The following is an 11,057-nucleotide window of genomic DNA, read 5'->3' as shown; positions in this document are numbered from 1 at the left end:
GACTCATAATAAAGGATGAAACTGAGTACTGTGAGCAATGAGTAAGTGTGACCTTAGCTCCTTTAATAAGACTCCAGAGTGCAGGGACCGCGTGGTTGACCAGCTTATATACAGTGCTCCCAAGGGATGCTGGGATCCCTTGGGATTCCAACAGGTAAGCCCTCTGGTGGTGGTGTGATACAGGTTGCCAAGGGTTAAATACATAACACTGCTGACATTCATTTTCTAGTTTCTTAAATGGTAAACACTTTGGTCAAGGTATTAGAGAGGCAAAAATGGGCAATATCATTCATTCATTGCAGTGTGGGCAACACTGGCACTGCCAGTCTATAGCTAACTCAGCTACGTGGTACTTTGGTGCAGAGTCAATACTGCTGGGGTCAAAGATTAGTGGAATAAAGGTGAGTCTTACTGTCAGAGTCAACCTCTTTCCTACAGCTGCTCTTTCACTCTGCAGGTAAAGCAGTGAGGCTGTAGTGAACCGCAGCCATTGAGAGGGACATACTTTTTATACCCTACGCCACGGAGTTCATTATCTAAGCTGTGTTGGGAGGTTTCCAATAGAGAATCATCCACTGGCTGCTTTCAGATTCAACTAACTGCCAGCTGAGGGTGGCTTTGCAAAGAGCTGGGAGAGGTTTGGCTGCCTAACAGCATCATTGCCACAGGACATAGGCAGACTGGGTGGTCAAGAAGAGCCAGGGAGAAATTAACATGAAATAACCCCTGGAAACTGAAGCATTTTCAATGAGTACATCAAACAATTGTGGTGTACAAGCCATGCTTTATCATGACTCTGTAAACAGGACCTGCTTGCCTCTTTGATCAGCCCCATGTGGTATATAGCACTACGCCATATAGTCCAAGAGGTTTCAGATTCCATCTCTGGTCTGTGTTGAGTTAACCTATCTGAGCTTGATGGTAGTATAAGCCTTACAATTAATCTTGGTATCCTTGAACTAGGAAGGGAGATACTAGCAAGAGATCATGTGGGTATTGAATGACTTATCATTAGGATCACTTAGCACTCTCCCCACTCATGGTGATTAGCTTGTTGATATTTACTCTAGAGACTCACAATTAAAACAATTTGGAGGTATACGTACACAAGTCCTTAAAGGTAGCAAGACAAGTTGAAAAAACATTTTGGGCTCGACTTTCCACTTCACATCACCCATACAAGGCCCATCTATCACCCAAAATGGACCTCTATCACCCATTTTGAGGAAAAAGTGCAAACTAGGCCCAAAACATCGCTGGAAAAACAGATGCCCAAGTTTCGGCTCACATCGCCAAAATGATCGCTCACAAAAGGCCCATCCCAAGTTTTGGCACCTAGCATGCACTTCGCTGGGCTGATGCAAGGCTCAAAAGATCACTGAGAAATAGTTGCTTTTACTGGGCTTAACATAAGGAAATGGGCACTACGGATGCCATTTTGAAGATCAGAGAACGGGTGGAGGCAACAGAAAAGAAGGAGCTAAATAGTTGTGAGTTAGTTAGAGAGTTATTTATAGATAATTCTACTCAGAATATTAGATCAGGGTATATATAATATATTAGGTATTGTATAGTTATTGTGAAAAGTGCTTTTATATATTGAAATTATTTACTGATATTGTTGGGGCCTATTAGACTGACTGGTATACAGTGTAGAGAATACAGAGAGTACAGAGAGTACAGTGATTAGAGAGTATAGAGTAGAGAGATTATATATTAAATTAGTGCAAGTAATTATTGATAGTGATGGGGCCCATGCTTTCCCTGCCATTACTTGTAACTGCTCACATACTGGTTACTGAAAGGATCAATCAAAGAGGTGGCAGAGTAATGCGTAGACGGAGACGAAGACAGAGGAGGAGACCGTACAGCCAATGAAGGTACTTGGAAAAGCAATCTTACCTGAACTTGTCTGACAACGCTTGTCTTAGGAGGCTGTGATTCCGGAAGGAGGTCATCGATGAGATATGCCAACTTGTCAAGGGTGATCTGCAGCCTTCCAGCACCATCAGAACTGCACTGTCCATTGTGGTGAAGGTTACTGCTGCCCTAGCCTTCTACACATCGGGATCTTTTCAGGCTTCAGCTGCCAACATCTGCCATATCTCAGCACGCTACACACTGCTGCATTCGACAGGTGACTGAAGCCCTTTACGCTCACAGGATGGACTTCATAAGTTTTCCAATGACCAGGGAGGCACAGACCGAGAGGGCTTTGGGTTTCTACAGGATATCACACTTTCCCAAGGTACAGGGAGCAATAGACTGCACGCACATTGCCCTGAAAGCCCCCTTAAAGAACACGGAGGCGTTTCGTAACAGAAAGGGTTTCCACTCCCTAAATGTGCAGCTTGTTGTCGACTACAATCAAACAATCATGACAGTAAATGCTACATTTCCTGGCAGCATCCATGATGTGCACATCTTACGTGAAAGTGCTATCCCTGACCTGTTTGTCAATCAGCCAGAAGGTCACGGTTGGATGCTGGGGGATAAAAGATATGGCCTTGTCGGTTGGCTCATGACTCCTCTGCGGTAATCCCGTCACTGAAGCAGAGAAGCATTATAATAAAAGTCACATAGCGACATGCAACATAGTTGAAAAGACAATTGGAGTCCTAAAGCAGCTCTTCAGATGCCTGGATCATTCTGGAGGCAGCCTACAGTACCACCCTGACCAGGTCGCTGAGTTCATTGTGGTGTGTTGCATGCTGCATAACCTAGCTACAAGGAGAGGACAAGTAATGCCAGATTGGGCTACAGGTCCACCTCCAGAAGGAGGGGAGACAGAAGAGCCAGCCGGCGAGGATGAAGAGGAGGAACAGGCGGAAGAGGACGCAGGCGAGGACCAAGGGGAACGCAATCAGCCTGGCGATCTAGCACCGGTACCACCACCCCCTCCCGAAGACCAGTAGCCAGTGGCAGTTACACGGCAGCTAAGCTGTTGCGTCATCAGCTCATTAATGAACACTTTGCATGAACTATCATTGTGGATATTCAAATGTTCAATTACAGTTAGGGTTAATCAAAAGTTTCATTTGCGTGGGATTTCCTTGTTGTCTTGCCTGCATTGGCCTGTCATTGGCATTAATACTTACTTTAAGTAAAGATTAAATAAAGTACGGCTATAATAAAAGACTGAACAAATAAGGATGAACAACTGTAAATATGTTATATGAAAATCTTATCCTTAATGTAACTAAGAGAGAAGGCACAAAATTTGTTGAATTAAATAATTTATTTTATTAACAAACACAAGGAACGAATTAATTAAAAAAAAATATTTAACAACACGTTCCCACCTCCCTCTCCACCGCCCCCCCGCAACTCATCTTTCCCTCAAACCCCAAATAACCATGAATAAAACGTGAAATTGTTTTTTGTTGTTTGAAAATTGTTAACAATGAAAAACACCCCCCCTCCCTACCTGCGGCCACGTTTCCCTCCAGGTCCTGTCCCACCCCGTGTTCTTACCCCACCCACCCGTTTTGGTCTACGCAGACCGACATGCAGAGTGGGACGGCAAGACTTCCTGCCGTGGTGGAGGTGACGGAGTGGAAGCAGAAGCCTTGCGTGCTCGGGGTCTCGCTGCGAGTTGACATGACACCTTGGGGTACAGCGCCGTGTGCAGCCAGCAACGCATGCCGAAGGGCATTGATTGTATGGCCTCCAACATCTCCCGTGCTATCTGGGTTTGCACGGAAGACCAGTTGGAGAAGTTCGTGCTGAACTTGCTCCAGGTTGTTGGAAACTGGCTCCAGTTCGTGGAGAACTGGCTCCAGTTTGTGGAGAAACCTGCGAACCCCTGGATAAGGTCGCGACCGATCGCGACCGTCTCCCTGCACAGGAATATCAAGCACTCCGTCTGCCCCTCCGAGGTAGGCAATTGCTCACCCCACTGACCCGACCTCCGTGGGGTCGGCGTTTGCAAAATTTCGGGCCTTGGCGTCACCACCTGCACACCGCTTGGTCCCGGTGCCACATCCATCTCAATAGAGATAGCCGCAGGTTGATCCCTCCCAACAAAAAAAATTTTGTCCTCTTCCTGCTCCTCTTGCTCTTGCTCCACAATATCTGTCGCCACTTGTTCCTCCTCTCCTTCCTCCGAGGTGGTTGATGCTGCAGAGGGTGCAGGAAGAGTGAATGACTCCACTGACTCAAACGACACTACCTTTTCAGGTTGACCTTAAAAAGGGGTACTGAGGGAATGATCAGCCATGATCTTCTTGAACAGTGGTGCAGGCTCGAAGGGCCGAATGGCCTACTTCTGCACCTATTTTCTATGTTTCTAAGATGAATGACATTTCTAAACAACTTAATAGGACATTAACGGTGCTCATTAATAGTAAACATACATATCAATCCATATCAAAATTTTTCAATGACCCATAACATAAGAATACTTTTCAATACCCCATATGCACAAGAGTTCACCAGGGCTGCCATAACATAATTCGTAAATCAAGAGTACATCAAAAGTATATATCATATTGCATTATAATTGCAGGACATTACATGCGTAACTAAGATATATTTTTAAGATGTCTTTAATAATGATTGACACATTGCACAGTTCCCATTACTCACGAGACCAAGAGTTGTGACCGAATGGCTGTCAGGCCCCATTAAGGTGACCGCAAGCTCCTCATATTCAGAGAGCGTCTGTACCAGAGCAGAGCCGCCGCCCATCCTTCTCTGCTCTGCCCGATTGATAGATATCTTCTTCTTTAAAGGATAAGATAACATGGCATGGCATAAGCTAATGGATTTGGTAATAAACATTTAAGAAAGACAGATTTAAATGTTCGATTAGAAATTTGCATTGCATATGAACAATATTTCATAATATAAAATTCAACTTAGTGTTAGGATGCAAAATTAATTCATAATTTAATTAATTAATATGATAAAGAAATGACATTCAAGATTCCAATTAAAATTTGCATGCATAATTTAAATATTACATGTGTAAAATTTAAAATATAAAATGCAACTTACTCTGGCTGCTGCCAACAAGCTGTTCCACCTTTTCCTGCACTGGTCAGGTGTCCGTACTTCATTAGATGCCGACGTTACAACATTGGCAATCTCCGCCCATATTTTATGATATGCATGGGTGGAGGTTTCCCATGCCCACCCCATGTCAAGTCATCCCACCTGCCACTGACAATATTCATGAGGGCCTTGTTGGCCTCCTCGCTCAAGGATTTAGCCCTTTTCCTGTCGCTATCTCCCTCCATTTTTTATTTTAGGTATATATTTCAATACTGTAACAACAAAAATAATTATAAGTATTTTCAGTTCAAAAAAATAAGGCTAAGTTATTTAAGAATAATTATTTTTAAATCCAAATTCTAATGCACTGCAAACCAACCACAAAAATATCCTCTTCCTCTCTTCCTTCCTCTCTCTCTCACTCTCTCTCTCTGACCCTCCCTGTGCTTCTGAGCATGTGTGATGACCCCTGACCTCTCAAAATGCGGCAAAGAAACTCAACACAAAAAAAAATCCCACACATGTGCAAAATGGCGTTGCTCGGGACTTAGATCGCCGAAAAATCACATCGCCCATTTGACATTGCCGGAATAAGGCCGAGTGGAAAATCGCAAAAAAAAAATGGACCTTGTGCCTGCGATCAGCAAGGCCGAGATGTCCCACGTATCTGGAACAAGGCCCATTTTCTGGGGCCTTAGCCACCTAGTGGAAAGTCTAGCCCCATTCTTTGGCTTAATAAATAGAGGCATAGAGTAAAAAAAACAAGGGAGTTATGCTAAACCTTTAAAAACGCTGGCTAGGCCCCAGCTGGAGTATTGTGTTCATTTCTCAGCACCACACTTTAGGAAGGATGTCAAGGTCTTTGAGAGGATGCAGAAGAGATTTACGAGAATGGTATCAGGGATGAGGAATTCAATTACATGGAGAGACCGGAGAAGCTGGGATTGTTCTCCTTAGCGCAGAGAAGGTTAAGGGGAGATTTAACAGAGATGTTCAAAATCACCTGTCTTATAATGACTATCTTATAATATGGCCAGTCAAATCATCAAGGAATTTCCAGAGAACCTGATTGGGGTTTTTGATAGCGTAATTAAAGAGAAACTGTTTGAGGTGGCAGGAGGGTTGGTAACCAGAAGAACCAGATTTATGGTAATTGGTAAATGAACCAGAGGTGACATGAAGAGACAATTTTACACGACGAGTTGTTGTGATCTGGAATGAACTGCCTGAAAGAGTGGTGGAAGCAGATTCAAGAATAACTTTCAAAATGGATTTGCATAAATACTTACACTGGAGAAATTTACAGGGCGATGAGGAAGAGAAAGGGAGTGGGAGTAATTGGTTTGCTCTTTCAAAGAGCCGGCACAGTCACAATGGGCCAAATGGCCTCGGTCTGTGCTGTATCATTCTATGAAAGAATGGACACTTGGGGAGCTACTGGAAGGCAGTGGGTGTCTGTGGAATTGTGCCCCAGCATGAATGATGACATACTAGAGAGATGGGGAGGAAATTGCGGGAAGAGAGAAGGAAAACAACTTAGTGTAAAAGAATAAATGGAGTCAGTGCACATGCTGACACATTGACACAATGGCCATATTGTTCATCCTCCTGTTCATGAGATTACCTGAAGCATAAGCAGGCCTGGTTCACAAGCAGGAATTGTTGATTCCGAATGTATACAGGGACGGATTGGGGAGGGAGCGGAGGGGAGATGAGGCAGTCGCCCAGGGCCCAAGCCTAGAGTGGGACCTATACAGGGTCAGATTAAGGGTGAGGGTAAACAGTATTGACATAAGTGACGTAGCAAGAGCGAAATGAAGCCGCAAGGGCTCGGGCGCATGTTATTCCCGACTTGATGTAAACAGACTCTAGACTCCTTTTTCTAGAGATGCATTCTACGCACAAATCGGGGGCGAAAAAAAGGAAAGAGCACCAGCCACGCGAGGAGCAAAAAAGACGAGAAAAGGCTAAACTGCTTAAACTAGATAATGTTTTCCAATAAAAACTCAAGATCATTACGAACAGCTCGGAGAGTTTTTAATAAGTTAGAAAGTGTTGCAATACCACTTGCCTGAGGGCACAGCAGGTAGAATGTCGCCAAGGTATGGACTCTATCAGTACTAAAGTTTCATTAAGTAAACACTGAAATAACTCAGTGCCATTAATAGAGCTGTGTTTACGTTAGCTTTTGAAGTGAAACAGCAGAAACAGGTCACATTGGTTTTATGCAATTGGTGAGTTTCAATGGGCCCAAGTTTCGGGTGGAGTTGAAAACGGCACACCTCCGAGCAATGCGCCGACTTATTAGACTAAAAGGCGTGCCGAAACTAACCATGTAATTCTCCCCACTCCAGGAACCTTGGCGTGGCGTAGCAAAAGCTGTGGGAGGTGGAGCTAGGGCTGTGCCGGCTCAACATAGCCGGCGGGGGGGCGGGGCTAGGGATCAGCGATCTTCTGAGTGCCGGCAGCTTTGCGCATGCGCGTTGGAGCGTGCGCGTATGGCCCAGCAGGGCATTTCTCCCCCAGTCTGTCTTTGAATTATATCTAAAAGAGCAGGCAGGCAGACCCAAACTGCAAAATGGTGTCCTTGTACTGACCTATACTTTTAAGGCCAGGTGTTTAGCCATGAAGTCATTGAATGGTGGTGCAGGTTCGAAGGGCCGAATGGCCTATTCCTGCACCTATTTTCTATGTTTCTATGTTTCTATGTGTTGGGCTTAACAGTGGAATGCAGAGACCCATTGGATATTTGTGGAACTGCACTGAACCGGTTAGCTATATTTTTACTTCAATGAAACTGGCTTCCTTCCTTAACCCTGATTATTCATGGATCCACATTTTTTGTGGGGGGTGGAGGGAGGGGTTCCAATGCCATTGGCCATCCGAGTCTGGGGTGTGTATATTGCAGAGTGCAGGTGATAGAGGGAGACCCCTATATTTCCAGTGAGTTCCACTCCTGTAGGTGTCTATTAGTCAGAAACCTTGCTTCTCAGCGTGTTTGCTTTGGGGGAAGTTGAGATATTTGCAATGAGAATTCGCAGGTCGCCCGCAATGTTAAAAAAAAGAAAAGACTTACATTTATATAGCGCCTTTCACCTCAGGATGTCCCAAAGTGCTTTACAGCTAATGAAGTACTTTTGAAGTGTAGTCATTGCGATAATGTAGGAAACGCTGCAGCCATTGTGCACAGCAAGCTCCCACAAACAGTGAGATTGACCAGATAATCGGTTTTTGTTATGTTGATTCACCGGGGATAACTCCCCTGCTATTCTTCAAAATAGTGCCATGGGATACTGTACATCCACCTGAGAGAGAAGACAGGGCCTCATTTAACGTCTTATCCGAAAGACAGCACCCCCGACAGTACGGCGCTCCCTCAGCACTGCACTGGAGTGTCAGCCTAGATTTTTTGCTCCAGTCTCTGGAGTGGGACTTGAACCCACAACCTTCTGACTCAAAGGTGAGAGTGCTGCCCACTGAGCAACGGCTGTTTCCATTAAGCTGCAGTGGTCTGGAGGTCCCGCGCAGACACTCAATGGCTTTACAATTGAAATAACTGCGCATGCACGAGGAATTGAATGGGTTGTGTATCCCATTAAAGAGGCTGTGCACCCCCCCAAAAAAATGAGCGGGAACATTGGTCACCAGTTTCCAACAGATCTCGGTTAGGAATGGCAACACCAGGTAAAAGAAACAGATCAGTAAAAGTGTCTGTTTGAAGCTGCTTTTCCAGGATCTCTTAGCACAACATAAAAGTACATCAAATGGGTTTCAGATAGGCATATAAAGAATTTGCCTTCATTCTGATCCTTTTTTATGATTCAATCCATTGTTAAACTGATGCAATACCAGGAAAAGCCGGTTGTGTTACCAGTTCAAAGCTCACAAAAATATTTTAAGAATTCTGACAGGATTGGACAGGTTAGAGGCAGGAAGAATGTTCCTGATGCTGGGGAAGTCCAGAACCAGGGGGTCACAGTCTAAGGATAAGAGGTAAGCCATTTAGGACCGAGATGAGGAGAAACTTCTTCACTCAGAGAGTGGTTAACCTGTGGAATTCTCTATCGCAGAAAGTTGTTGAGGTCAGTTCGTTCGATATATTCAAAAGGGAGTTAGATCTGGCCCTTACGGCTAAAGGGATCACAGGGTATGGAGAGAAAGCAGGAAAGGGGTACTGAGGTTGAATGATCAGCCATGATCTTATTGAATGGTGGTGCAGGCTCGAAGGGCCAAATGGCCTACTCCTGCACCTAATTTCTATGTTTCTATGCAACAGTTAACTGTTTTCTTAATCAAATGTTTACAGAAGTACATTGTCCAATAGAATACTGCTGTTTTATATTAAGAGGTGCGGGGGGAAGGGAAGAATTTACCCTAATCTTTTGCTACTTTTTTCTCTCATTATTTATGTTACCCTCTCCAGAACATTATTTACCTTTCCCTTGTTAAATGGCAGATTGGAGATAATCTCTTGCCAGGCCTCTGCTGTGTGGGTGTCCAGGATGTAGCTTCTGATGAATGGTATGGGTGAGATCAGAACTTGTTCGGCATGGACATGGGCATAGCTGCAAATCAATAATCCATGACTGAATGATGCAGTGTGTTGGACTTGCGGCAATGCTGTAGTAAGCGTTTTATTTGTAAGACCAACAATGATTTTCATTCCAGCCAATGGGATTTGAATAACTTGTGCTTCATTCATAAGCAAAAAGTCAAGGAGCAAATGGTGCCAGCAGTGTCTGTTTTTCCTTGGGGAAGTTTTGTGTTCTTCAAGGTGACTGTCAGTACTGGGGAGTGCAGCACCTCTTTTCCTTTTGTTATAGAGTCAAGGCTTCTGGAGCAGATGGAATGACCGCCGAAGTACTAAAGCATGGTGGAGAAGTACTCTTGGTGCAAATCAATGACCTCATGTTTCTTATCTGAAAGGAGGAGAGCATGCCAAGAGATTTCAGAGATACTGCAATTGTGACCATCAAGAAAGGAGACAAGTTCGATTGCGATAATTACAGAGGAGTTTCCCTGCGGTCTGCCAGAGAGAACGTTATCAAGAATCCTCAATTGTCTCCTCCCAGTGGCTGAAGAGCTCCTCCCAGAGTCACAACGGACATGATCTTCGCCGCGCGACAAATTCAAGAAAAATGTAGAGAACAGCATCAACCTCTGTACATGGCTTCCTTTGACCTCACAAAGACCTTCGACTCTGTCAACTGGATTATGGGAGTGCCCTTCTCAAATTCAGCTGTCCTCAAAAAGTTGTCACCATTCTCCGCCTGCTTCACGATGACATGCAAGCTGTGATCCTTACCAACGGATTCACCACAGACCCAATATAAGTGCAGACCGGGGTCAAGCAAGGGTGTGTCATCGCACCAATGCTCTTCTCAATCTTTCTCGTTGCAATACTTCATCTCACCTTTAGCAAGTTCCTCCCTGGAGTGGAGCTAATCTACAGGATGAACAGGAAATTGTTCAAACTCCATTGCCTTCAGTCCAGAACCAAGGTTGCTCCAGCCTCTCTCATTGAATTACAGTACGCAGATGGCACTTGCTTTTGTGCACACTCGGAGGCCGAACTTCAAACCATCGTTGACACCTTCACTGAAGCGTATGAGAGACTGGGCCTTATATTAAACATCCATAACACAAAGGTCCTCTACCAACATGCCCCTACCACACAGTACTGCCCCGATTATCAAGATCCATGACGATACCTTGGACAGCGTGGACCACTTCCCATACCTTAGGAGCCTACTCTCAGTGAAGGCAGACATCGATGAAGATATCCAACACTGCCTTCAGTAAAGGTGTCAACGATGGTTTGAAGATTACTACTGGCCACTTCATAGATGGGCATTTCTCAACCGCTTTTGAACTGGACAGGGACAGTGTGCGTCAAATCTTCACCAGTGGGGCCTTCATGATAACACTCTTTTAAGCTATACATAAACAATCTGCCTGGAACCAAATCGCAGATATTCGGTTAGGCTGATGACGGTGCCTTTTGTACTCAAGCATTTGCACCCAGAAACCACACTCACTCATGTCATAAAACTTATGGCATT

Source organism: Pristiophorus japonicus, chromosome 15 (assembly GCF_044704955.1).
Source record: "Pristiophorus japonicus isolate sPriJap1 chromosome 15, sPriJap1.hap1, whole genome shotgun sequence".
Classification (NCBI taxonomy): domain Eukaryota; kingdom Metazoa; phylum Chordata; class Chondrichthyes; family Pristiophoridae; genus Pristiophorus; species Pristiophorus japonicus.
Note: the sequence above shows the minus strand (reverse complement) of the source record.